The sequence below is a fragment of the Aedes albopictus genome, chromosome 2 (genome assembly GCF_035046485.1).
Source record: "Aedes albopictus strain Foshan chromosome 2, AalbF5, whole genome shotgun sequence".
NCBI classification, from domain to species: Eukaryota; Metazoa; Arthropoda; class Insecta; order Diptera; family Culicidae; genus Aedes; species Aedes albopictus.
Genome location: NC_085137.1, coordinates 23651153 through 23677104, shown reverse-complemented (window position 1 = coordinate 23677104; position 25952 = coordinate 23651153). Strand labels below are relative to the sequence as shown.

The window sequence follows — 25952 nt, the reverse complement described above, 5'->3', positions numbered from 1 at the left end:
TTCCAGGAATTTATCCAGAGATTACTGCAGAAAATGCTTCAGGGATTTTTGTTCAGGAATCCTTTTAGAATATTTTCAAGAATTTCTTCAAGGAATCTTCACTGGTATCTCCTGGAGTACTTTCAGGAATTTCCTGAAAAAAAAATCTTTAGGAATTCCTTAAAAATTCCAAAAAATTCTACTGAATTTTTAGTGCAACTTCTGGAAGAACTGCTGAGAGATTTCTGACGAAATCGCAAAAGCAATTTCAAAAAGAAGCTTCATAGGAATTTGTGCAGAAAACCCTGACGGAATTTCTCAAGGAATTCCTAGAGATACTCTGGGAGGAACTTTTCCAGGATTTTGAAAATTATAAAAAAAAACATGGAAGAACTTTTGAAGAGATCCCTTGCTGAAATTGCTAAAGAAATCCTTAAAATACGGAAAGAGCTCCTGGAGATATTTCTGAAGAATTTCCTGAGGGAATTTCAGAATTAATCAATGGAGGAATTACTAAAAGAAGCGATTTTTTGAAGAAATCTCCAGTTTAATTACTGTAAAAATCCTGAAGGTATTTTTATAGGAATTATAGTGGAATGATGAAAAAAAAATACTCGAAAGAATACTAGGGGAAACTTCTTGGTGAAACTCCAAAAGAATTTATTGAGGAACTTTAGAAGAATTCCTTCAATGGAGTACCAAATATTACTCCAGAAATTCATCAAGACATCTCCAGAAGTATCTCAAAAATTTTTAGGAATATCTCTGGGAATTCCTTCAAGGATTATTCCAGGAATTGTTTCAGAGATTACTTCAGAAAATGGTTCAGATATTTTGGTCCAGAAATCCTTCTAGAAATTTTCAAGAATTCCGTCTTGGAATCTTCACAGATATCTTCTAGGAGTGCTTAGAATTATCGTGATATCTTTAGGAGTCCTTGAGAATTTCAAAAAAATCTACTGTAATTTTTTGTGCAACTGCTGGAAAAACTGCTGAGACATTTCTGACGAAATCTCAAAAGCAATTTCAAACAAAAACCTTTATAGAACTTTTTACAGGAAATTTCTCAATGAATTCTTGGCGGAATTTCTGCAGGATTTTTCCCATATTAAAAAAAATCCATTGAAGATCTTGTGAAGAAATTCATTGATGAAATTCCCAAAGAAATCCTTAAAATACTGAAAGAGTTTCTGGAGATATTTCTGAGAAAATCCCTGATGAAATTTTAGAAGAAATCAATGGAAGACATACTAAAAGAAACCTTTTTTGAAGAAATCTCCAGTCATATTTCTGTACAAAACCCTGAAAGTATTTTTGAACAAATCTCAGGGAAATTCCTGGAGAAATCTCTGAAGGATTTTCTGAAAAAAAAATCTCGGAGGAATATTGGAGAACATTTCTTGGTGGAACTACGAAGGAATTTATTGAGGAAATTTAGAAGAATTCCTTCAATAGAGTACCAGGAAGATTTTCTTTAAAAAATCCTAGAGTAATCGGAACAACCCCTGGAAAAATTTACAGTGGTATTGCTGTAGAAAAACCTATGACACATTTCTGGAGAAATTTCTGAATTCGTGGGAAAAAAAACCCAATAGGTATCCTTGGAGAACTTTCTGGGAAAATTTGCGGAGGATCTCTGTATGAATTTTTGCAAGAATTTAGGCTAGAATCACTGAAAGAATCCCTGAAGGAGGTTCTAGCTTGATTTTCCGGATGAATCTCTAAAAAAAATTGCAGAAGACATTCCTGTGGACATTTTAAATGGAATCCCTAGAGAAATTTCCAAGGAAATCTCTGAAAGGATACGTGAAGAATTGTACCTGTACGAATTCCTGAAGGGACTACCGGAACAATTTTATGAAAAAAAAATCGCTGGCTTGAATAATTTCTGAAACAATGCTGAACTTCTGAATGCAAAGATGAACCAGCCTAGGACTGAATATCTCAATAATAATAAAAATATAAAACTTCTGCATCTCTGAAAAAAAATAAGATGGAATCCCTGGAGAAGCCTCTGATAGATGGATTTTCTAAAGGATACTCTAGAAGAATTTCTAAAGCAATCCCAACAGAAGTTTCAAAAGAAATCCATGGAAAACTGATTAAAGGGTCGTTAATAAAACAAACAAACAATCCATGGAAAACTTCTCAAAAGAATTCTTGGTGGAGAGAAATCTCTTCAATATTTACTGGAAAAAAATCGAAAAATTTCTGAATGAATTCCTGAAGTAATTTCTGAAGATTTCCAATTCTGAATTGCAATTTTGGATGGAATCCATGGAAGATTTTCTAAAGCAATCTCTTGCACAAAAGTTCAGCGTATTGAACGCAGTGGCTTAAACTTCGAATTGAGGAGTCCAATCAGTAATTCCAAAGACAATATGACCATTAAATTTGTTCCACAGTTTTGCAACTGAACTCGGATGTCTGTTCTCTGTGCTGGTGGTGCAGAAATGTAAAGATTTGAAAATTCTACCCATGATTCTTTCTTGGATTTCTACCACAATTCCTTCTTTAAATCCTTTTCCATTTTTTGCTAGAGAATGTACCCTGCGGGATTTCTTCTACAGTTTCTCGATGAATTCTTACCAGAATTTTTCCAAAGTTTTTCCAGGAATTTCCCTCAGTGGTATCGGGATAGTTTTTCAAAAGTTTCTCTCGAATTTTTTGCAGAAGTTCTTCCAGGAATTTCTTCCTGGATTTCTTCAATTTTATATATTTCTTTTGGATTTAGTTACTAGTAGTTACTCCAAGGATTTTTCTTCGAGGTTTTCAGAGGTCCTCCCTAAATTTCCTCCTGGGATTACTTTCAAAGTTCCTCTCGATTTTTTTTTTCTAATAGGTAAGTCGTTGAGGTATTTTTCACATAATTTTACCGGGATCTCGTAAGTTATCCCAGGAAAAACCTCCTTGAAAAAAATCTTACAAGAACTCCGAGAACAACTATTAAAGAAATCCCAAAAGGAGCATCCAGAATTTTGGTACAATTGCTGGTAGGAATTCCAAAAGAGCTCTGGGATTAACCCTCGAGCGATCGCGCTGTTGTATTTTGTACAACACGTTGAATAAACCTCGATTTTTATACTCAGCATTAGCGTGGTGCTGACGCAGGTAGTCAACCGCGCGAGTTACGGAAGGCTAAGAACGAGAAAATTTGTAAAAACAGTAATCTCAGATAAATCATTGCAAGAAATCCGGGAAAAAAATACGAGGAAGAGCCTGGAAAAAGCTCTAAAGAACTACGTGGGAAAAACCAGCAATAGCTCCAGCAGAAATCCCAGAAGACATTCCGGAAAAAAAATCGTAGGAATAAGTCCAGGATGACTTCCGAAAAACTCTGAGAGACATCCCAGGACCAATATCGACAGAAATTTTCTGAGAAAAGTCCCGGGAGCAGCGATGGGAAATGTCATAAAAATGTCATTTCGTTGTTTGTTAATTTCTATGTCCTTAAGATCAAATGTTTATCGACGAAATCATTATCTTTTCATAACTAATCGCCATTATGGCTTGTTGATGTAAACGGACAGAAATTTATACCGAAAGTGGTGTAAATAAAAAAATGTCATGACATTTTGTTCATGAAATTCTGTGAGACTCCGAGAGAAATCTCAGGTGAAACTTCAAAAGAAATCCTGCGAGAACCTTTAGGCAACTGAAACTTCTGTAGAAACTCTAGAATATCTGTGTCTCATCATCCCCGGATGCTGAGCACCAAGGAGTGACACTAACTTTCTTAGCAACGTCACTCCCATCGTCATTTTTAGAATTTTTGTATCGTATACGGAAGCGTTAGTACAAGATGTTCCAGTAGGCCTGGCCGCTTTAATGCTTGTAATACATCTTCGATGTGTTGCAAGTATTAATGCTGACAAGAAAAATGATAGAAGTAGTTGATTATATCATTTTCCAGAAATCTCACTGTAAATGGCTGTGTATATGTAGACTATACTAGATTACAAGCGTTCTTTCAAATATCGATGGCAAGAATGTACTTTATGTACCCAAAAACAAATATAAGTTGAAGGCTCTTTTAAGGACAAACGTCTTGAAATCCCGCTTCAACAGCGCATCAGAACATCAAACGCACAAATCTCAAGAAGCATGTTTCTCACAACAGTGCATTTTATTATTCTGTTCTTGCTCACTTGTAAGAAGCTTAAAATAAGAAGATCAGGTGCACTGATTTTGTTTACGAAGAGATTTGTGCCCTCGAAATCGTGAGTAGGTGCCAAAGTCGGCCATTGTGGCGACCATTTTGGGATTCTAACAAGTCTGTCCTTAAATCAGCTTTCTAATCAAACAAACGGACTTACGCGATCCCTCACACGAACGCTTCAACAACTAACCGCGTGTCGATTAATTTCCTCCGTTTAGAAAAAAGAAAGAAAAATCGCAACTATTCTCGTTACAGCATTCCTTATAGCTGTTCGTTCAGCGCTCGCTCGCCTCGTTAAAGGCGCGATGAATCATTAGAGAAGATTGTGCATCTGCTTCCGCCCGCACCATTCGCCATCCGCTCTCGATGATCGTGCCGAACCGACTGACTTCCCAGAACTTTTACCCCAGAAGCACAGTTCCCACTATTGCTTGCTGGCTGGCTGGCTGGGATGGGATGGGATCGAAGTTCCGAGCGGGACGATTAGACGTGCGCGGGCTGACCAATTATCATCATTAGAAGGAAAATGCACCGCTACTGTTATTCTCTTGCTTGGTAGGAAGGTAGGCCGATGCGATGCCATAGAGATGATTCTGGGCGATCCGGTCGTGCCAAAGTCATCCAACAACGAGTAGATCCGGGAACCGGTCTCGACTCGGGAAAGAAACTTGTTTTCGTTCTGGTCACACCGGGTTCTGTGTTTCTCATTATGTGGCGCACTAAGTCATGTCGGGGTGCAGCACACTATTGGCCTGAAGAAGCAGGTGAGCGAAACATGATCCACGGTGAAGTAATGAGGAAGGGAACAAGTATTGTGATTTTCAAGATGATGTGATCACTTCAGATTCACGGTTGAGCGTTGGGCGATTCTGTATCGATGTTCGCCACATCGATGTTTTGTTCCGATTAATCGATTTTTTGAATCGATGTTGAAGGCCTAAGAAATCGACCGAATCGGTTGTTTACATTCGATTCTTCTTTCGATTCAAAAATATTGTTCTTTAGAATGCAAAGATGTACATAAAATCGAGGTAAACTGTACATAAAATCAAAGTTCATGAAATCGAGGGCCTATACAATCTAGGGTCCACTAAATCGAGGTATACCTGTACATCTCAGGTTTCTTGAGAAATCCCTCCCAGGAGTGTTAGTGAATCTTTCTCAGGATTCTGGAGGAATCCTCATTATGGTCCAAAGAGTCCCTTTCAGGGTTCCCATCTCAGGATTCTAAGTCAGTCCATCTCTGAATTCCGATTTTTTTAGAATCCCTCTCAGGGTTCTAAATGAATTCTCTTTATAATGTGGCATTCCTTTCAGAGTTTAAGGGCGATTTCTTTCAGGATTCTGATTCAATACTGCACGAGAATTCACGATTCTAGGAGAATCCCTCTCGGGATTCTGGAAGAATTCACCAGGAAGTTCTGCAGATATCCATCTAAGAATTCTGGGAATATCCCGAAAAAGGTTCTCTCAGGATTCTGAGGCAATCCATCACAGGATTCAGGGAGAATCCATTTCTGAAATCTGAGGAAATCCCTCAGTATTCTGGAAGAATTCCTCTAAAAATCTGAGAGAATCCATTCCAGAAAACTGGAGTAATCTCTCCCAAGATTCTATGGAAATCTTTAATAGAATTCAGGGAGAATTCTTATTGGAAGAGTTTTTCTCTCTTTTCTGGGACAAGGTCTTTCAGGATGCTGGTGTGATATTTTTCAGCTTCATGAAGGAATCTTTCACCGAATTTTAGAGGAATCCTCAGAATTACGAATCTGGAGGATTTTTTCTCAGCAGTATTATAAGGGAATACCTATCAGAATTCTAGGGAAGCTCTGGATACTAAGGGAATTTATTTCCGTATTTTTGATTATCCCCTACCAGGGTTCCCTACCAAGGGCGAAATCCCTTTCAAGATTATAAAAAAATTTCTGGATGATCTGAGTTGATTCCTTTAAGGATTCTGAAAGACCCTCACTTAGGATCCCACTCTGAATTCTGAGAAAATCTTTCTCAGCATTCTCCAGAACTCCTCTCAAACTTTTGAAGAATACTCAGCATTCTTAGAATTGCGGCGAAATTCCTCTCAAAATTCTGGGGGAATATTGTGGATTTAGCACTAAATTGGTGTCGGAAGTAACTTCATTGACTTCCGCTGCGTTTCCAACGCGTTAAACATAAGTTCGGAAGTAGTGCGCGGAAGTAGTAACTCTGATGCTCTATTCAGCGCATTACTTCCGACGTAATGTTTAACGCATAGGAAAGGTAGTGGAAGTCAATGAAGTTACTTCAGACACCAATTTGGAGCTAAATCCACAATATTCCATAGGATTCTGGGGGAATCCCACACAAGATTTTAGTGGTATCCTTCTAAGGATTCTGCGTAAGATTCTTTTAAGATTCTGGGTGAATATCACTAAGTATTCTGCGGATACTCTTCCCAAGTTTCTCAGAAAATTCGGCTTTCTGAGATAATCCCCGTCAGGATTCAGAGGAAATTTCTCTCGTGATTCTGAAGAAATCCTTTCGATTCTGGGGCTATATTTTAAAGATTCTATGACACTTTCTTTGAGAGTTATCAATTATTGAAGAATCTCTCACGAGATTCCCAGCAAAATTCTCTAGGAAAAATTTTGATTTTGGAGAATCCCTCGCATAGAATATGTTAAGGTTCGGAAGAAATCATTCTCAGCATTCTACAAGAATCCCAGTAGAAATCTGTTTTCTGAATTATGGAGCAGTTGCTCCTAGAAATCTTTTTCAGGATTCTAGGAGAATACCTAAGGGAAAATCCCTGACATGATTATGGGAGGATTCTCTTGAGATTTAGAGTATTCCAGAGGAATCGCTCTCAGAGTTCTGGGACAATCCCTACACAAGTTTAGGGGAGTCCTTTCATAGATTCTGGGGGAATGTCTTTCAGGAATCTGCAGTAATTTTCCTGTTTCACGTGGGAATACCTCTCAAAATTCCAGAGAATCCTGCTCAGGATGTTGGGGGAGTCCATTCTAGAAGTTTTCGTAATCCTTTCCAGGGAGAATCTTTATCAGGTTTTCGGAAAAAAAAAATCCCCCTTAAGTTTCTAAATATATTTCTCTCAAGAATCTAGAAGCACCTCTCAGGATTCCAGGGAATCACTCGTATTATTCTGGGGAATACCTTTCGGGATTCTGGCAGAATTATTCTCAGCATTCTAAAGGATTCCACCCAGGATTTGAGGGGAATTCTGGGAGAATACCTAAAAAGATTCTGGAGGAATTCTTCTCGTGATTCTGGGGGGAATCCTATTTCCCAGAATTCTGTGAGAGTATCTCAGGTTTCTTTGGCAGTATTTTGAGGGAATCTTTCTCAAGATTCTGGAATAATCCTCTCCAATTTCATCTTAGGATACTGGGTTAATCCTATTCAGAAATCTGGTATAATCCTTCTTAGGATTCTTAGATTTACCTAGGAATTCCTATACACATTTCTTCAAGCATTCTTTCAAGAGTTTCTCGAAAGATTGTTTGGGGATTTTTCCGGAAATTCCTACAGAGATTGTTCCGGGAATTCTACCAAGGATTATGTTCAAGAATTTCTCCGAGGATGATGATGATGATGATGATGATAATGGTCCCGCCACATACCCCTACAAAGGTTTGAGCTAGACGATATATCTTTAAGATAATTATTAATTATGATCAATGAAACCAGATTTGCAAACCAAATTGGGTCTGATTCTTTTCACAGATATAAACAACATTATAATTTGTCATACTGTACAGCAAAAACATAAATTTCGAATTATTCCTTCGGGAATTCCTCCAAGAAATGTACGTCACACCATGAGAAACTTTATAAGATTAACGTTCAATATTGGTTCCTTCAATCTTCTAAACTCTGGAGTGTTTAGTCTGAACACTCCAGAATTTAGAAGATTTGAGGAACCAATATTGGATGCTATAAAAACCTGAAGCTCCAAAAGTGCCAGCGTTATTTTGAACAGCTCTATGACCGTTGCTATAACCCCGCCGCCAATAGAAGTTGACATTTTGCACAGTCCAAACACGCCAAGGTTGAACGACACATTACCGCGCCAATAATTCGAGTATGCAAATTTCTTCGGCGACGACGACGACGACGACATTTGGATTGATCGTTAACAGTCATTTCTGTTTGTCTGACGATCGGCAACGACACGCGAGGACGCTTTGCTTCTTTGCTTTGGGTGCGGCCGGAGACGGAAACCCATGAAAAACGAGCATCGCACGCCGTGAATGTATAAATAAGCACGCGCACACAGACACAAAGAAAGACTCAGATGATTGTAGATATAATCAGCGATTGGAGAGTTTCCCGCCAAAAATTACCCCCGCGCGAATTAGTGTGAAATTTTGGGGATTACCAAGACAAAGCGCGGTCGCGCGGAGTTCGCGCACGTGAAGGTCAACGCAACAGTCAGTCGGTGGGATCGTTCGCCTGCGCAGAGAGTTCAGATCATCAAGATAAAAGAGTAAAGGCGATGGTTTCCACGGTTGCACTTTGCGCACGGGCGCACCCAAAAAGCAAAACGGCAAACTCTTTCGCCCACTTGCGCTGAGGGCCCCGAAAATAAGAGTCAGCAGCAGAGCTTCAAACAACTTCAGCCGAACCGCGCGCGGGTACCGGGTGTGCCCGCACGGCACCGGCGTTTATTGCATTAGGGAGAGGGGAGCTCGAAGCTCCTGGTGGTGGTGGATGGGAGGTGCGATAACCTTTCGCAATAATTATACATATACTTTTAACAATTACCGAAGCACAGGCAACGATGACGGCAGCGGCGAAGCGTTGGAAGTAGGGAACGAAGAAGGAGGGCATTCATTTTTTTCTCTCGTTTTCACGGGGTCTCATGGTTTGTGGACCAGCCAGCGACGACGACGGCTCAAAAGTAGGTAAAGGTGTTCGTTCGCCGCCCGATGTGTTAAGTAATGGGTACACTTGATCCGAATATTGTAATTATTCGGAGGAAAGTTTCGCAGTTGCGGTAGTTTTTGTAGGGCGAAGGTTGGGTTGATCTGGTAGACTAGGAGATCGAAAAGTTGCATTCCAAGTTTGAAAGGAATAGTAATAGGAGATTGAATGGATGGATTTTTTCTTCGAACATGCGTAGATTTCTAATGATTAAACCCTTAAACTTCAGGTAATCACTAGATCAAGTGTTTGCAGATCGTTCGCCTTGTGGAGCACTTTTACTCGTGAAAGTTAACATTTTCCCTGCGTTACAATTTCTCCTCACTGATGTGGAATTGCATGATACAAAGGAAAAGTACAGAGAATAGGAAAAATTATCGAGATAGGTAGACCCAGGCAATCAAATTATACGTGCAATACAATTTTTATACGTGTTTAATCTAGAAAGGAGAACCCTTAGATAAAATCTCTTGGATAAAAATTCCTGGAGGAATCACCGGAGGAACTTTTGGAAGAATCTCAGGAAAAATCTACGGAGGAATACTGTCATAATCATACAAATTTCACAAGAAATCCTAGGAAGAATCCAGCAGAAACTATACAGAAATTACTAGAGAAACTCTATCAGGAACCCCTGTAGAAATCCAAAGAAACATTTCTTGAAGAAATACCTGGAGGAATACCTAGAGAAGTTCCTTGGAAGAACCGTTGGAGGTATTCTGGAGAAATCCATGAAGAAGACCCTGAAGGAATTGCTAGAGGAATTTCTGAAAGAGCCTCAGAAAATTTTTCTGGAAGAATTTCAGCAAGAATTCCAGGATAAATTTCAATAAGAATCACTAGAAGAATTCTTGGCGGTACCATAGTGGGAATTTCTGAAGGAGGGATTGCTGGAACAACCGAAGGAGGAGTTGTTTGAGGAATCCTTGGAGGAAGGCCAACAGGAGTTTCTGCAGAAATTCCACGACGAATACCTGGAGGAATCTTTGAATAAAATCTTTGGGGGAATTCCTCGAATCCCGGGAAGAACAATTGAAGGAAATTCTACAAGAATTCCAGGAAGATTGCCTAAAATGATCCAAGCAAAAAAGTCAGGAGGCAACTCTAGAAGAATCCCTAGAACTTGTGAAGTATCACAGTTACAATTTCTGGAGGAGTCATAGCAAGAATAGCTGGAAGAACAGCAGGAGGATTTGCTAGAGGAGTCCCAGCTAGAATTATCGGAGGAAGCTCACGAGGAGCTCCTGGAGGGATCCCATGAAAAATTACTGGAGGAATCTTAGGATAAAATCTTCGAAGGAATTCCTGGAGGAATCATCCCTATTCAACTTCTGGAAGAATATCCGAAATATTGCCATGAGTAGTCCCAGCAAAAAATCCTGAAGAAGTTCCACAAAAAATCTCTAAAAAAATCCATAGAAAAACTCCTGAAGGTATTACAGTGAAAAATTTTGTAACAGTCCTAGGAAGAACCGCTGGTAAAACCACAGTTGCAATTGTTTGAGAACTCTCAGGTGAAATTCCTGAATAACATCTCGGAAGATGTTTTTGGACGAATCGCCGGAGCAACTTCTATAAAAATGTATGGGCAATTGTCTTCAATGGTTCCACCAAGAGTTCCTGAAGGAATTTGTAGAGAAATCCTAGTAGGAATCGCTGGAGGAATTTTTACAGGAATTATTGAAAAAGTCTCATCAATCATGTCGATGGAATTCCAAGAGAATTCATTGAGTAAATACCTGGAGAAATACCTACAGTTCTCTTTGGAAGAATCGGTAGTCGTATTTTGGAGGAATCTATGGAGCAGTCCCTGATGGAATCACAGGAGGCATTTCTGGAGGAATTTCAAAAAGATTTCCCGACAGTATTGCTGCAAGTAAGTATGCCAGGAGAAATCCCTAGAAGTATTCCTGGAAGTAACACAATAAGATTTTTTTTAGAGGAGTCCTAAGAGGAATTGCTTGAGGAATCCCAGCTGGATTTCATAGTGGAAGGCCAAAAGAAGAACCTAGAGAAATCCCATGTGGAATTTCTGGAAGAGCCCCTGGATAAATCCTTGAAGAAATCCCTAGAAGAATCACCGAAGGGATTTCTGGAAAAATCCAAGGAAGAATGTCCGGAAGAATCCTAGCAAGAATGCTTGAAGAAATCTCTAGAGAAATCCCTTGTTGAATTTCTAAAAGAATTACAGTTGGAACTGCTGGAGTTCTAGGAAAAAATGCTGGAAGAATCGCAGCAGAAGTTGCTCGAGAAATCCCAGCTATAAATCCCGGCGAAAGGCCAATAGGAGCTTCTGGAAGAATCCCATGGAGAATTTCTGGAAGAATAGGGATAAAATCCATGAAAGAATTCTTGCAAGGATCACCAAAAGATCCCAAAAAGATTATCTTGAATAATCTCACCAAGGATTCCGAAGAAATCGCAATAGAAAAAACCTTGAGAAAGGTGTGGAGCGGACCTGGTGTGATGGTTAGAACACTTGACTATCACGCCGAGGACCTGGGATCGAATCCCACTCCCGACAAACTCGCAAAATGCGAGTTCTTCCTTCGGAAGGGAAGTAAAGCGTGGGTCCCGAGATGAACTAGCCTAGGGCTAAAAATCTCGTTAACACTGCTTATACCAACAGGGTTTTTGTAACGTAAAGTACCGACAGGCAAAAAAACGTGGAACTAATTTTTTTGCACATCCATATCTCAGCAGTTAGTGAACCAAATTTCAATCTTTTTGCGTTAACGGAATCCTACACTATCCTAGAGAGGTGTAGTGAAAGCCGATTGGAATTTCATGCAGCTTCCGGTGAGAACCAGGCGAAAACATTAGTTCCACATTTTTAACTTCTTCCGGTTCCGTTTTGTTTCCAGATTGGCTGTGAGTACCATGTCTTTGTAGCGAGTTCTTTCGGAACCTCGACAAGATAGCAACATTCTGTCTTCGGCAAAGTTGTTCAGAACAACAACCACTTCCTGGTGATGGATTTCATAGTTCCGAATTTCACCACCACGTGGCGCTAGTGTACATTGTGACTTCCGGTATGACTTTGGAGGGATATAGCACGAGATTGAAGCCAGATAGGAAGATGCGATCTTCGGCAAAGTTGTTCAGGACTACGAGTACTTCCAGGTTATGAAGAGCATAGTTCCGAATTTCACCACCACGTGGCGCTAGTGTACATAGCTACTTCCGGTATGACTTTGGAGGGATATAGCACGAGATTGAAGCCAGATAGGAAGATGCGATCTTCAGCAAAGTTGTTCAGGACTACGAGTACTTCCAGGTTATGAAGAGCATTGTTCCGAATTTCACCACCACGTGGCGCTAGTGTACATAGATACTTCCGGTATGACTTTGGAGGGATATAGCACGAGATTGAAGCCAGATAGGAAGATGCGATCTTCGGCAAAGTTGTTCAGTACTACGAGTACTTCCAGTTCATGAAGTGCATAGTTCCGAATTTCACCACCACGTGGCGCTAGTGTACATAGCTACTTCCGGTACGACTTTGGTGGGATATAGCACGAGATTAAAGCCAGATAGGAAGATGCGATCTTCGGCAAAGTTGTTCAGGACTACGAGTACTTCCAGGTTATGAAGAGCATAGTTCCGAATTTCACCACCACGTGGCGCTAGTGTACATAGCTACTTCCGGTATGACTTTGGAGGGATATAGCACGAGATTGAAGCCAGATAGGAAGATGCGATCTTCGGCAAAGTTGTTCAGTACTACGAGTACTTCCAGTTCATGAAATGCATAGTTCCGAATTTCACCACCACGTGGCGCTAGTGTACATTGTGACTTCCGGTATGAATTTTAAGGGATATAGCACGAGATTGAAGCCAGATAGGAAAATGCGATCTTCGGCAAAGTTGTCCAGGACTACGAGTACTTCTAGTTCATGAAAAACATAGTTCGGGATTTTACCACCACGTGGCGCTAGTGCACGTAGCTATTTCCGCTATGACTTTGGAGGAATATAGCACGAGATTGAAGCCAGATAGAGAGATGCGTTCTTCGGCAAAGTTGTTCAGGACTACGAGTACTTCCAGGTCATGAAGAGCATAGTTCGGAATTTCACTACCACGTGGCGCTAGTGTACATAGCTACTTCCAGTATGACTTTGGAGTGATATCGCACGAGATTGAAGCCAGATAGGAAGATGCGATCTTCGGCAAAGTTGTTCAGGACTACGAGTACTTCTAGGTCATGAAGAGCATAGTTCCGAATCTCACCACCACGTGGCGCTAGTGGACATAACTACTTCCGGTATGACTTCTGAGGGATATAGCACGAGATTGAAGCCAGATAGGAAGATCCGATATTCGGCAAAGTTGTTCAGTACTACGAGTACTTCCAGTTCATGAAGAGCATAGTTTGGGATTTTACCACCACGTGGCGCTAGTGTACGTAGCTACTTCCGCTATGACTTTGGAGGGATATAGCACGAGATTAAAGCCAGATAGGAAGATGCGATCTTCGGCAAAGTTGTTCAGTACTACGAGTACTTCCAGGTCATGAAGAGCATAGTTCGGAATTTCACCACCACGTGGCGCTAGTGTACATAGCTACTTCCAGTATGAATTTGGAGGGATATAGCACGAGATTGAAGCCAGATAGGAAGATGCGATCTTCGGCAAAGTTGTTCAGGACTAAGAGTACTTCCAGGTGATAAAGAGCATTGTTCCGAATTTCACCACCACGTGCGCTTGCGTACATAGTGACTTCCGGTATGACTTTGGTGGGATATAGCACGAGATTGAAGCCAGATAGAAAGATGCGATCTTCGGCAAAGTTGTTCAGGACTACGACTACTTCTGACGAATTTCGCGCCAACTCGACCAGTGGTTGGCAACACCCTCTCAGAATCGAATGAAACTTGGTGGGCATAAAGACTAGGTTTTTATAAGCAACTTTGCATACTTAAATTTTCGAAAATTTTCAAGAGTAACATTTGAAGAGGGCCTAATTTTTTTTCGAAGATTTTTTTAAAATCGATGTAACTCAAAAATGACAAGACCTATAGAAAAGTGTTGTATGGGGGACTTTTAGAGAATTGTCCAAGCTTTCATGAAAAAATATTTTAAAAATTTTAAATACATTTTTACACGCTAAAAAATATATTTTTAAAATTAAAAGTCAATTTACAGAAAATGCCCACTTTTTTATGTTTTGAAATTTTTTTCCAAGAAAGTCAATATTGTTGCCTAACTTTCCTCCATACATCACAAGATGGGCACTTTTAAGGAAAAAAAGTTTTTCTAACAAAAACTTTTTCATGTTATTTTTTTAGCGTGTTGCGCATTAACTCGTAGAGGATGTATCAAGAATCCTTATACCCATTTAATAACACTCAATGGGCATTACAACTTTGTTTAATTGGGTGCCTTCTTTTTCTTGGCGTTACATCCCAACTGGAATAGAACCTGTTTCTCAGCTTGTTTTGATATCTGAATGCTTAAAACAGCATTCTGTTTGCTGAAATTGTATTATTGTGTGCCTAGAACCAGTGAACTAACATCATTATTAGAAGCGAATGATAAAGAATCGGTTTTATTTCAACAATGGCTAACCACTGATCGATGCAATTTAGAAACTATTACTAAGACTATAGACGAGTTTGTTCCGTATTTTGTAGAAAAAGTTGATAAGCTTATAACTCATGATTTCAATTATAAAGAACAATCCTCATTTTTGCGGGATAAAAAAGAATCTCTTAAACAGGGTGAAGTATTAACAATTTGTGACTTTTCAGAAAATTATTCATTTATCATTCAAAATTCAGCTCAAGGTTACCATTGGAATAATTCTCAAGCTACCATTCACCCCTTTGAAGTGTACTACAGAAAATAAAATAAGTTGGAAAACTTGAGCTTTATAATAATATCTGAAGTACTTACACACGATACAACAGCAGTTCAGTTATTTATATCAAAACTGCTGGATTTCATTAAACAATCGATTGATTTCTCAAAAATTACTTTCATGTCAGATGGAGCAGCAGCTCATTATAAGAACAAAAAAAAATTTGCCAGTTTGTGCAGTTTTCGGTCCAAGTATGGATTGGAAGCAGAATGGCACTTCTTCACAACTTCACATGGCAAAGGTCCATGTGACGCTGTTGGAGGTACTCTCAAGCGAATGGCAAAACGAGCAAGTCTTGCTCGAGATTATGGAAACACAATCACAACTCCTCGAGAACTGTATGACTGGGCAGTTGAACAGCCAGATACACATATAACAAAATTGAATTTTAGCTTTATTTTAAATGAACAATATGCAAAAATGACGGATGAACTTGAAGAACTATACACATACAGTCACGTAAAAACAATACCTGGTACACAAAAATTTCATTCATTTGTACCAATTTCTGAAAATCAAATTGAAGCGAAGAAGTTTTCGAATTCAAAAGATAATCCAAAAAAGTTTAATTTGTTTCAGATAGACTAAAGATCTAATGTTCAAAAAACGTTACAATAGAATGTATAAAAGAAGGATGTATATATTGTAGAAAAGAAAATAATTGAATACACATATACATATGTACATATTTCATCAATACACAAGCGTTTTCATTGATATAAAACCCTAAAAGCAAATTTGTCTTGAGCCCTTTCCAATATCAAGCACGTTTTCAATGTCAAGCACGTTAAGATATTAAAAAAGTAGTTGAGCCCATTAAGTTTTAATGGATTGTCATTAGGATTCTGGATACATTACTGTACGAGTTAATGCACAACACGCAAAAAAAAAATAAAATGAAAAAGTTTTTTTTAGAAAAATTTTTTTTCCTTAAAAGTGCCCATCTTGTGATGTATGGAGGAAAGTTAGGCAACTATATTGTCTTTCTTGGGAAAAAAAATTCAAAACATAAAAAAGTGGACATTTTCTGTAAATTGACTTTTAATTTTGAAAAGATATTTTTTAGCGTGTAAAACATTTTTTTATATTTTTTAAATATGTTTTCTTGAAAGCTTGGACAAGTCCCTAAAAGTCCCCCATACATCACTTTTTTGTACAACTTATCATATTCGAGTTATTTTTTTTGTGAAAAAAACGGCTAATGCGCAACACGCTAAAAAAACTAACATGAAAAAGTTTTTGTTAGAAAAACTTTTTTTCCTTAAAAGTGCCCATCTTGTGATGTATGGAGGAAAGTTAGGCAACAATATTGACTTTCTTGGAAAAAAATTTCAAAACATCAAAAAGTGGGCATTTTCTGTAAATTGACTTTTAATTTTAAAAATATATTTTTTAGCGTGCAAAAATGTATTTAGAATTTTTAAAATATTTTTTCATGAAAGCGTGGACAATTCTCTAAATGTCACCCATACATCACTTTTTTGTACATCTTATCATATTCGAGTTATTTTTTGTGAAAAAAAAAACGGTTAAAAAACTTTGACTCTTTTTAAATGTTAGTCTAGGTTAATTTTGAAAAAAACAAAATACGCAAAGTTGCTTGAAAAGGTAAAGTCTTGAAACCTACAAAATTTCATAACATTCTGAGGGGGTGCTGCCAACCCCGAAGACGAGTTGGTGCGAAATTCGTCATATACTACACAAACACAAACAAGTACATCAAGCTTTGATCTTGGAATATTTAAAAATAATATAAATACCAAGATCAAAATTTGATTTGGTAGATCCTACACCGCAACGCACCGTTCTAAGGTGATCTTCCCACGTTACGGGAAGGAAAGTACCGCTAAAGAAATTTCCAAAAAATCACTAGAGGAATCCCGGTAGAGTCCCTGGAAGAATTTGGCAAAGAAATCGCAGGAATCTTGGAGGCATTTCCGGAGCAATCTCTAAAAAATCCCAAAGAATTCTTGGTGAAATTTCGAATAATTTTTCAAATAGCTGGAAAAATCTTTTTATGAATTGTTTAACTATTTCTTGAGGAATTCCTGGAAGGATATTTTAAAAACTTCCAGAAGCAATTCCTTTACTGGAAGAAAGTCAGCTGGAATCTCTGGAGGGATACCTGAAGGTTGTCCGTGAGGAATTTTAGTAATAAGGAGTTCATAAACCACGTAGACCAAAATTTGGCAATCTCAGACCCCCCTCCACCCTCGTAGACTTTTGTCCATACAAAAATTTGAAAATTTGTATGGAGCATAGACTTTGGCCAGAACCCCCCCCCCCCTCCCCCCAAAAACTCTACGTGGTTTATGAACGGCCCCTAATGACTGCATAAATTCCTTTGGGAATTCTACGAATGAATATTCACAAGAATCCTTGGAGTTGGAATTTCTTAAACAGTATTTTGAGGAATTCCTAGAGGAATGCTTTTAAAAATATCCGGAGGAATTCCTGGAGACATAATGAATAGGTGAGTTTAATCCAGAAGAATCACTGAAGAAATGCTTGAATAAAATTCTAAATAAATTCCAGTAGGAATAATAAAATTCTCGAATACATCATTGAAAAAAAAATCCCAGAACCAATTCTGAGGAATTTCCTTGTCAGAATTTCCTGGAGGAATTCCCATACAAATAGCTAGAAAAATTGTCAGAAAAATCCTTCTTATGCCCATTTCCACTTTAAATCAACTTTAAGTTTGCATGTAAAGTAATGATTGCTCTAAGTACACCGTATATCTGCATGCAATAAGGCTTCAGCATCGTGGTTACTTGGGTGGTGGTGACGTTCCGAACTGGAAGTACTTGTAGTCCTGAACAACTTTGCCGAAGATCGTACTTTCCTGTCGGGCTATATCCCACCAAAGTCTTACCGGAAGTCACTATGTACACTAGCGCCACGTGGTAGTGAAATTTTGAACTATGCTCTTCAAGACGTAGAAATATTCGTAGTCCTGAACAACTTTGACGAAGATTGCATCTTCCTATCTGGCTTCAATCTCGTGCTATATCCCACCAAAGTCGTACCGGAAGTAGCTATGTACACAAGCGCCACGTGGTGGTGAAATTCCGAACTATGCTCTTCATAACCTGGAAGTACTCGTAGTCCTGAACAACTTTGCCGAAGATCGTATCTTGCTATCTGGCTTCAATCTCGTGCTATATCCCACCAAGATCGTACCGGAAGTAGCTATGTACACTAGTGCCACGTGGTGGTGAAATTCCGAACTATGCACTTTATGAACTGGAAGTACTTGTAGTACTGAACAACTTTGCCGAAGATCGCATCTTCCTATCTGCCTTAAATCTCGTGCTATATCCCTCCAAAGCCATACCGGAAGTAGCTATGTACACTAGCGCCACGTGGTGGTGAAATTCGGAACTATGCTCTTCATAACCTGGAAGTACTCGTAGTCCTGAACAACTTTGCCGAAGATCGCATATCCCACCAAGATTGTACCGGAAGTAGCTATGTACATGACGGCCACGTGGTGGTGAAATTCGGAACTATGCTCTTCATGACCTGCAAGTACTCGTAGACCTGAAAAACTTTGCCGAAGATCGCATCTCCCTATCTGGCTTCAATCTCGTGTTATATCCCACCAAAGTCGTACCGGAAGTCACTATGTACACTAGCGCCACGTGGTGGTGAAATTTTGAAGTTTGCTTATCATGACCTGGAAGTACTCGTAATCGTGAACAACTTTGCCGAAGATCGGATCTTCCTATCTGGCTTCAATATCGTGCTATATCCCACCAAAGTCATACCGGAAGTCACTACGCACACTAGCGCCACGTGGTGGTGAATTTCCGAACTATGCACTTCATGAACTGGAAGTACTCGAAGACCTGAACAACTTTGCCGAAGATCGCATCTTCCTATCTGGCTTCAATCTCGTGCTATACCCCAACAAAGTCGTACCGGAAGTAGCTATGTACACTAGCGCCACGTGGTGGTGGATTTCCGAACTTTGCACTTCATGAACTGGAAGTACTCGTAGTCCTGGACAACTTTGCCGAAGATCCCATCTTTCTATCTGGCTTTAATCTCGTGCTATATCCCTCCAAAGTCGTACCGGAAGTCACAATGTACACTAGCGCCACGTGGTGGTGAAATTCGGAACTATGCTCTTCATAACCTGGAAGTACTCGTAGTCCTGAACAACTTTGCCGAAGATCGCATCTTCCTATCTGGCTTCAATCTCGTGCTATATCCCTCCAAAGTCATACCGGAAGTCACAATGTACACTAGCGCCACGTGGTGGTGGATTTCGGAACTTTGCACTTCATGAACTGGAAGTACTCGTAGTCCTGGACAACTTTGCCGAAGATCGCATCTTTCTATCTGGCTTCAATCTCGTGCTATATCCCACCAAAGTCGTACCGGAAGTCACTATGTACACTAGCGCCACGTGGTGGTGAAATTTTGAACTATGCTCTTCATGACCTAGAAGTACGCGTAGTCTTGAACAACTTTGCCGAAGATCGCATCTTCCTATCTGGCTTTAATCTCGTGCTATATCCCACCAAAGTCGTACCGGAAGTCACAATGTACACTAGCGCCACGTGGTGGTGAAATTCGGAACTATGCACTTCATGAACTGGAAGTACTCGTAGTACTGAACAACTTTGCCGAAGATCGCATCTTCCTATCTGGCTTCAATCTCGTGCTATATCCCTCCAAAGTCATACCGGAAGTAGCTATGTACACTAGCGCCACGTGGTGGTGAAATTCGGAACTATGCTCTTCATAACCTGGAAGTACTCGTAGTCCTGAACAACTTTGCCGAAGATCGCATCTTCCTATCTGGCTTCAATCTCGTGCTATATCCCTTCAAAGTCATACCGGAAGTAGCTATGTACACTAGCGCCACGTGGTGGTGAAATTCGGAACTATGCTCTTCATAACCTGGAAGTACTCGTAGTCCTGAACAACTTTGCCGAAGATCGCATCTTCCTATCTGGCTTCAATCTCGTGCTATATCCCTCCAAAGTCATACCGGAAGTCACAATGTACACTAGCGCCACGTGGTGGTGAAATTCGGAACTATGAAATCCATCACCAGGAAGTGGTTGTTGTTCTGAACAACTTTGCCGAAGACAGAATGTTGCTATCTTGTCGAGGTTCCGAAAGAACTCGCTACAAAGACATGGTACTCACAGCCAATCTGGAAACAAAACGGAACCGGAAGAAGTTAAAAATGTGGAACTAATGTTTTCGCCTGGTTCTCACCGGAAGCTGCATGAAATTCCAATCGGCTTTCACTACACCTCTCTAGGATAGTGTAGGATTCCGTTAACGCAAAAAGATTGAAATTTGGTTCACTAACTGCTGAGATATGGATGTGCAAAAAAACAGTTCCACGTTTTTTTGCCTGTCGGTACTTAGCGTGTTAATACAGGTAGAAAAAAAAACCTTGACAAATCCCTAGTAGAATTCCGATAAGTATCAAAATTCTAGAGAAATCCTAGGAGGAACTGCTGGAGAAATCTCTGCAGAAATTTATAGTGTAACCCCATCAGGATTGCCTAAAAAAATCCTCAGAGAAGTTCATTCTAGGAATATCGGGAGGAATCCGTAAAGGAATGCCCAGAGAAATCCCTGGAAGATGTGATAGATGTATTCCTAGAGGAATTCTTGGAGAAGTCCCTGAATCGCAGGAGCAAATATTACGAATAAAGCAAAAACAGCTCAGAATGATGTATCATAAAAAAAACACGAAATTTGAGGTGTCGTTTGACGATATTTGCTTACATTCGAAAAAAGGATCCCGGAACCACCGGAACCGGTTTCCGGGAAATCTGTATGTTGGGTCCAAAATTGTCGGAAGTATTTTAGACAACGTAAAACTAGCACAGAATAATGTATTTCGAAACCCCCGATGTTTGAACGATGCTGGGTCATTAGGCCGAAGGTCATTAGGCCGAAGGCCATTAGGCCGAAGGTCATTAGGCCGAATGGTCATTAGGCCGAATGGTCATTAGGCCGAATGGTCATTAGGCCGAATGGTCATCAGGACGAATTGAAAGTTAGCCGTTGTTTTTACCTTTTCCAACAATTTTTGACAAAAACTAGTTTAACAATGGAACTAGAAAGAACAGCCTATGTTTTAAAGAAGGAAAAATTTATGAATTGAATATCAGCAGTTTCAGCGCCAAAAACTATTTCAGCAATGATACTAGAAAGAACAGCCTATATTTAAAAGAAGGAAAAATTCATGGGTAAAATATCAGTAGATTCAGCATCAATAAAGTATCTTCGTGCCTGTCACACGATACACACATGCAAAATTGTCATTTGCAGAGGAAGCTCTCAGTTAATAAGCTGAGAAGCAGGCTTTGTCTCAGTGGGGACGTAACGGCAAGAAGAAGACCCAATGACCATTCGGCCTGATGACCATTCGGCCTAATGACCATTCGGCCTAATGACCATTCGGCCTAATGACCATTCGGCCTAATGACCATTCGGCCTAATGACCATTCGGCCTAATGACCTTCGGCCGAATGGCCTTCGGCTTAATGACCTTCGGCCGAATGGCCTGACACCTGTTTGAACAATTTTCCGCATGACAGTATTGAACCATTTTCAAAACATGGCCCCGGAACTGGATTTCGAAAAACCGGTTAACCGATTCCAAAATGGTCAAATGTATTCTAAGTGGCCGACCATGGTGAAAAAATGTTATAACTTCAAAAATCATGAAGTTTGATATGTCGCATGATGGTGTTTAAATGGACCCCGGAGCCACCGGAACTGATACCCGTGTAATCCGCATATCATTTCCAAAATGGCCAAAAGTTATTAGGATAACACAAAAACTGCTCAGAATGATATATCTTGAAAAAAAAGACGAAGTTTGAGGTATTGCATGATGGTATTGAATCATATCAAACAATTGACGACCCCTGGACCGGTTCCCCGGAACATCCGTAAAACCGGTTCCAAGGCACTTAGTGACCGGGATGGACAGTCAGACATATTTTTCTATCATTCTAGTTCCCTTTGGTCTGAAAACTAAACTACCGTCAAGGCGCCAATCACCGTGGGGGCTCCATTCACCGTGTGCCTTCGAATATTTTTTCATTATTTCCATATTATGATTGAATGATATGACAATTTTCCTTCAATTTCACCAATACAACATTGTATTGGTGAAATTGAAGGGAAATTGTCATATCATTCAATCATAATATGGAAATAATGAAAAAATATTCGAAGGCACACGGTGAATGGAGCCCCCACGGTGAATGGCGCCTTGACGGTACCTCATATCGAAAATTCACTTTTTCCAATAAGGCCAATTCTAATGATCCATTTTCATTCCGGAACCAGGTGGCCATTCCAAAAATCCCTAAATAAGAAGGATATGCGCTTCTTGTGTCAAAATTTGGTTGACAAGCGAAAAGAGAGTGTTTTTCTCACTCTTGTTACGGGAGGTTGGCAACGGAAAACTTTTTCAAAAAGAAAAGACATCCACAATACTTAAGAACAGTTAAATATCAGGAAAAACAATCAGGAGTCCAATCAGTAATTCCACAGACTATGTGATGAATGCTTCTTAAGACCTCTTTCAAGGATTAGGATTTTTTCAGTGATTTGTTGTGAAACTTGATTGAAATCTATCCAGAATTCGTTCCGAATGTTCTTTGATAATTTCTCTCGAAATCCTAATCACAATTATTCTATGAAGTCCTTCCGGGATTCCTTGGTGGATTTATACCGCAATTTCTTCTTTTTTCGCAGTTTCTCATTGAATTCTGCCCGCAAATTTGACCATTTTTCGGGTTTGCCAAAGTTTTTTCTGGCTTTTCTTCAGTTCTCCAGTTTCCATCCAGATGTTTATTACGTGTTTGCTCCCATAAATAGTGCATTCTGAGATTTTTCCTGATACTTTTTTTTTATTCTTAATCACTTAACCTAATTTACAGCTCTATTGTCCACTGGGGCACTACGTGAGCAATTTCAATTGACAGCTGCACTTACATTTTTGTACAGCGCCTAGATTCTTATTCTACTTTATCGAACTGGTTGCCTTTCTGCTGCTTTCACTTTTTCTACTTTATACCTAGTAGAATGATGAGCACAAGAATGATGATGGATGGCCGTTGTTCCTTTCCAGTCCGATTGGGGGTCCATTATGAGTAGCAGTTCGCCGATGTCCAGGTATCCGGGTCCGTTTGAGCCATGGGGCTCAGAAGAGGGTCAGTGTCAGTTGCTCTCGGGGGAAAAGCAACTGACGAAAAATTGCAAGTGCCGGGGCTGGGAATCAAACCCATGACCATCCGCATATGAAGCGAACGTGTGACCAACTACGCCACGGGCCCCGGCAATTTCCTGATACTTGTTCCTGGAAATTCTACCAGAGTTCCTCCAAAAATATCTGCAGGAGTTTTTTACGGAATCTACAGCAGTTCTTCTCTCTGGCTCTACGCTCGCGTTGGAACTTGGCCTGCCATCTCCGGATTGGCGATCCACAGCCATAACCACTAGGCTAACTAGAGACCCTCTGCAGGAGTACCTTCTGGGTTTTCTTCCAGAGATCTTTCCGATATGCGCACTGGATTCTATCCGAAAATCCTTCGAAGATGTGTAGAAAGTGTCTTCAGGAATTTCCCTTAGTGGTTTTCTGGTATAACTTTCCAACTATTTCTATCCAGATTTTTGCAAGATTTCTTTGGCGGATTTCTTCCAAAGAATTTTCTGATATTTCTCTTAGATTTGCTAGCGAAATTTCCTGTAGGAATTCCAGGAAGAGCTCTGACAGTAAACCCAAGAAAATTTGGAACCCCCGAGTAACTCCAGTATAAAATTCGTGAAAAACTCCTTGAGAAATCTTTGCTCAAGCATAAATTCCAGGAAAAGTTTCTGAATAAACACTGGAAAGAATTCTTGAAAAGACCTCCAGGGGAAGTCTCAAAAGGAACACCGAAAGGAATGGTGGATGATTTCCAAATAAATTCCGAGAAATACTCTAAGATAAATTGCACAACAACATCTGAGGTATATCCTGAGAGAAATTCTTGAGGAGATTCGGGATGAATCCTGGAACAAATCCCACGAACATTTATAATCATTCGGAGGAATATTAGACTTCTAAATATAGAGTGCGGGCACCGGTTTTGACCAGCCTAAGAGAAATTATTTTTATAAAAATAACCAATAACCCAATGAAAATTACCAATGTGTCAAATGAAAGGTTTCAAAAGAAAAATACAGGAATCAAGCTAATACTTGATTATTGTATTAAAAGTGGCACTGGACAAAATAGAAGCATTGTCGCAGTTTTGGCCATATTCTCAACTTTCTATTTTGGCCAATCACGTGTATTTCTTATGGGAGTGGCCAAATTAGAAGCACCCTGGCCAAAATAGACATATGGGAGCTGATTTTGAGGGAAAATTAGTTTTTCCTTCCAGTTTTTAATCAAAATGATTTTCACAGCTGTAATCATCATATTATATTAGAATCTACTAGTGAAAAATAAATGTATGCCGCTTTAGATCGTGACAGGCTAAATACCGCACTATGACCAAAACTCCAATCTGGTCAAAACTGAAGTTTGTACCCTATATATTGTCAGTTCTTACTTCAAACATGTTGAACAAACATATTCTACAATTATTGATTCATATCGACAGAGTAGCAAACTCTGTACACTTTCTTTTGAGAAGATCTACTAGTAGTAAACTTCGCTACTTTTTGTAGATATGGCCCTGTTTTTCCATTGTTTTCGGTGTAAAATTTCCCTGAGTATTCAAGATATTCAAGATTTTTTCACTGTTAATTAAAATTTCCTCAGGATTACCGGTTTTCTGTTTCTTTTTTCAGGTGGTGGACACCCTGTCTATGTTGTATGTTGCTAGTTAGGAAAGTTAAAACTCTAATGTTAAAAAAATGCAGAAAATAATATGAAAAACTATTAACAGAACCCTACAAATGCACAAAACACATCAAAGCTAACAACATTCAACCAGGGTTAGCTCGACCGAAAACGATTTTTTGTAAGTTTCATCCGAGAGTACTGACTATTAATTTGAGAGTGTTTTTGGAGATAACTGCCTCCAAGTTAAAAAAAGTTCTTGTTTAACACAAAGTTTTATATGCAGTACCTTAAGTTTACTTTTATAACATTGAAAATTTAATAATGTTCATTAGCTTACATTTTGATAAAACTTATAAGAATAAAGTCAGATAAAATATGAATTGTTCATTGTACCTTCGCTGAAAGATCTTCATCAAATTAATGTTAGTGATCAATCCCAATTCTGAGAGGTTGCAAAATTTAAGATATGACCTTATGGTTAGAAATCCATTATTGAATGACTTTTAACCAAAGAAATGATATTTTTGTTTTCTGTGTCCCCTTAGGGCACAGTCAACCACTGACCGGTAGCACGTCGCTCCTTTTGAAACAAAAGTGTAACTTTTGTGCTATTGTCGCCGTCGTTTGTGCAAATACGTCATTCGATACCTTCCTTTTAGTGGTCCCATCCTGGCATCTGCCAAGTGCTGACACCCCAGGAATTACGATCTCGCGCGTAAAGTTCGCCAGCCACCATGAAACGACGATACGCCGCCGCACGGTGTCTCACGTGCACAGGCACCTAAATGCAATCCGTGACCGAATGTCGCATCGCATATGCACTGTTGTTGGTTTGGCTGGCTAACTGCAGAAAATGCACTCCATGACAGCGTGCGCAAGGAGCAGGAACTATCAGGTTTCGATTACGAACCTAAGGTTGTAGCTCGCTTCGCAGAAGGTAGAAGATGCGAAGTAGTCACCTCGTTGCTCGTATACGGAGTTCGACGCGGTCAAATGAATAATTCACACCAACTGGCTGGATGGCGGTACCATATCACTATCGCCGCCACCGAAGGGGACAGTTTGTGCATTGTTTGTTCGTTTTGCTTGAAAGGTGTGTTCGAACGGAGGGTATTTTGCAGCGACAGAAGCTGGAAAGTGAAATTCTCCTGTTGCTGAAAACTTTCTACAAACTGTCGTGACGAATAGGTGATAAGAATTAAGGT

At 39.7% G+C, this 25952-nt stretch overlaps 1 protein-coding gene across 1 annotated transcript in view; it reads right to left on the bottom strand.

The window, feature by feature from the left end:
* Positions 1-25952, bottom strand: part of LOC109429628 (klarsicht protein) — an 833281-nt gene that overhangs the window by 744258 nt on the left and 63071 nt on the right. The window lies entirely within an intron of this gene.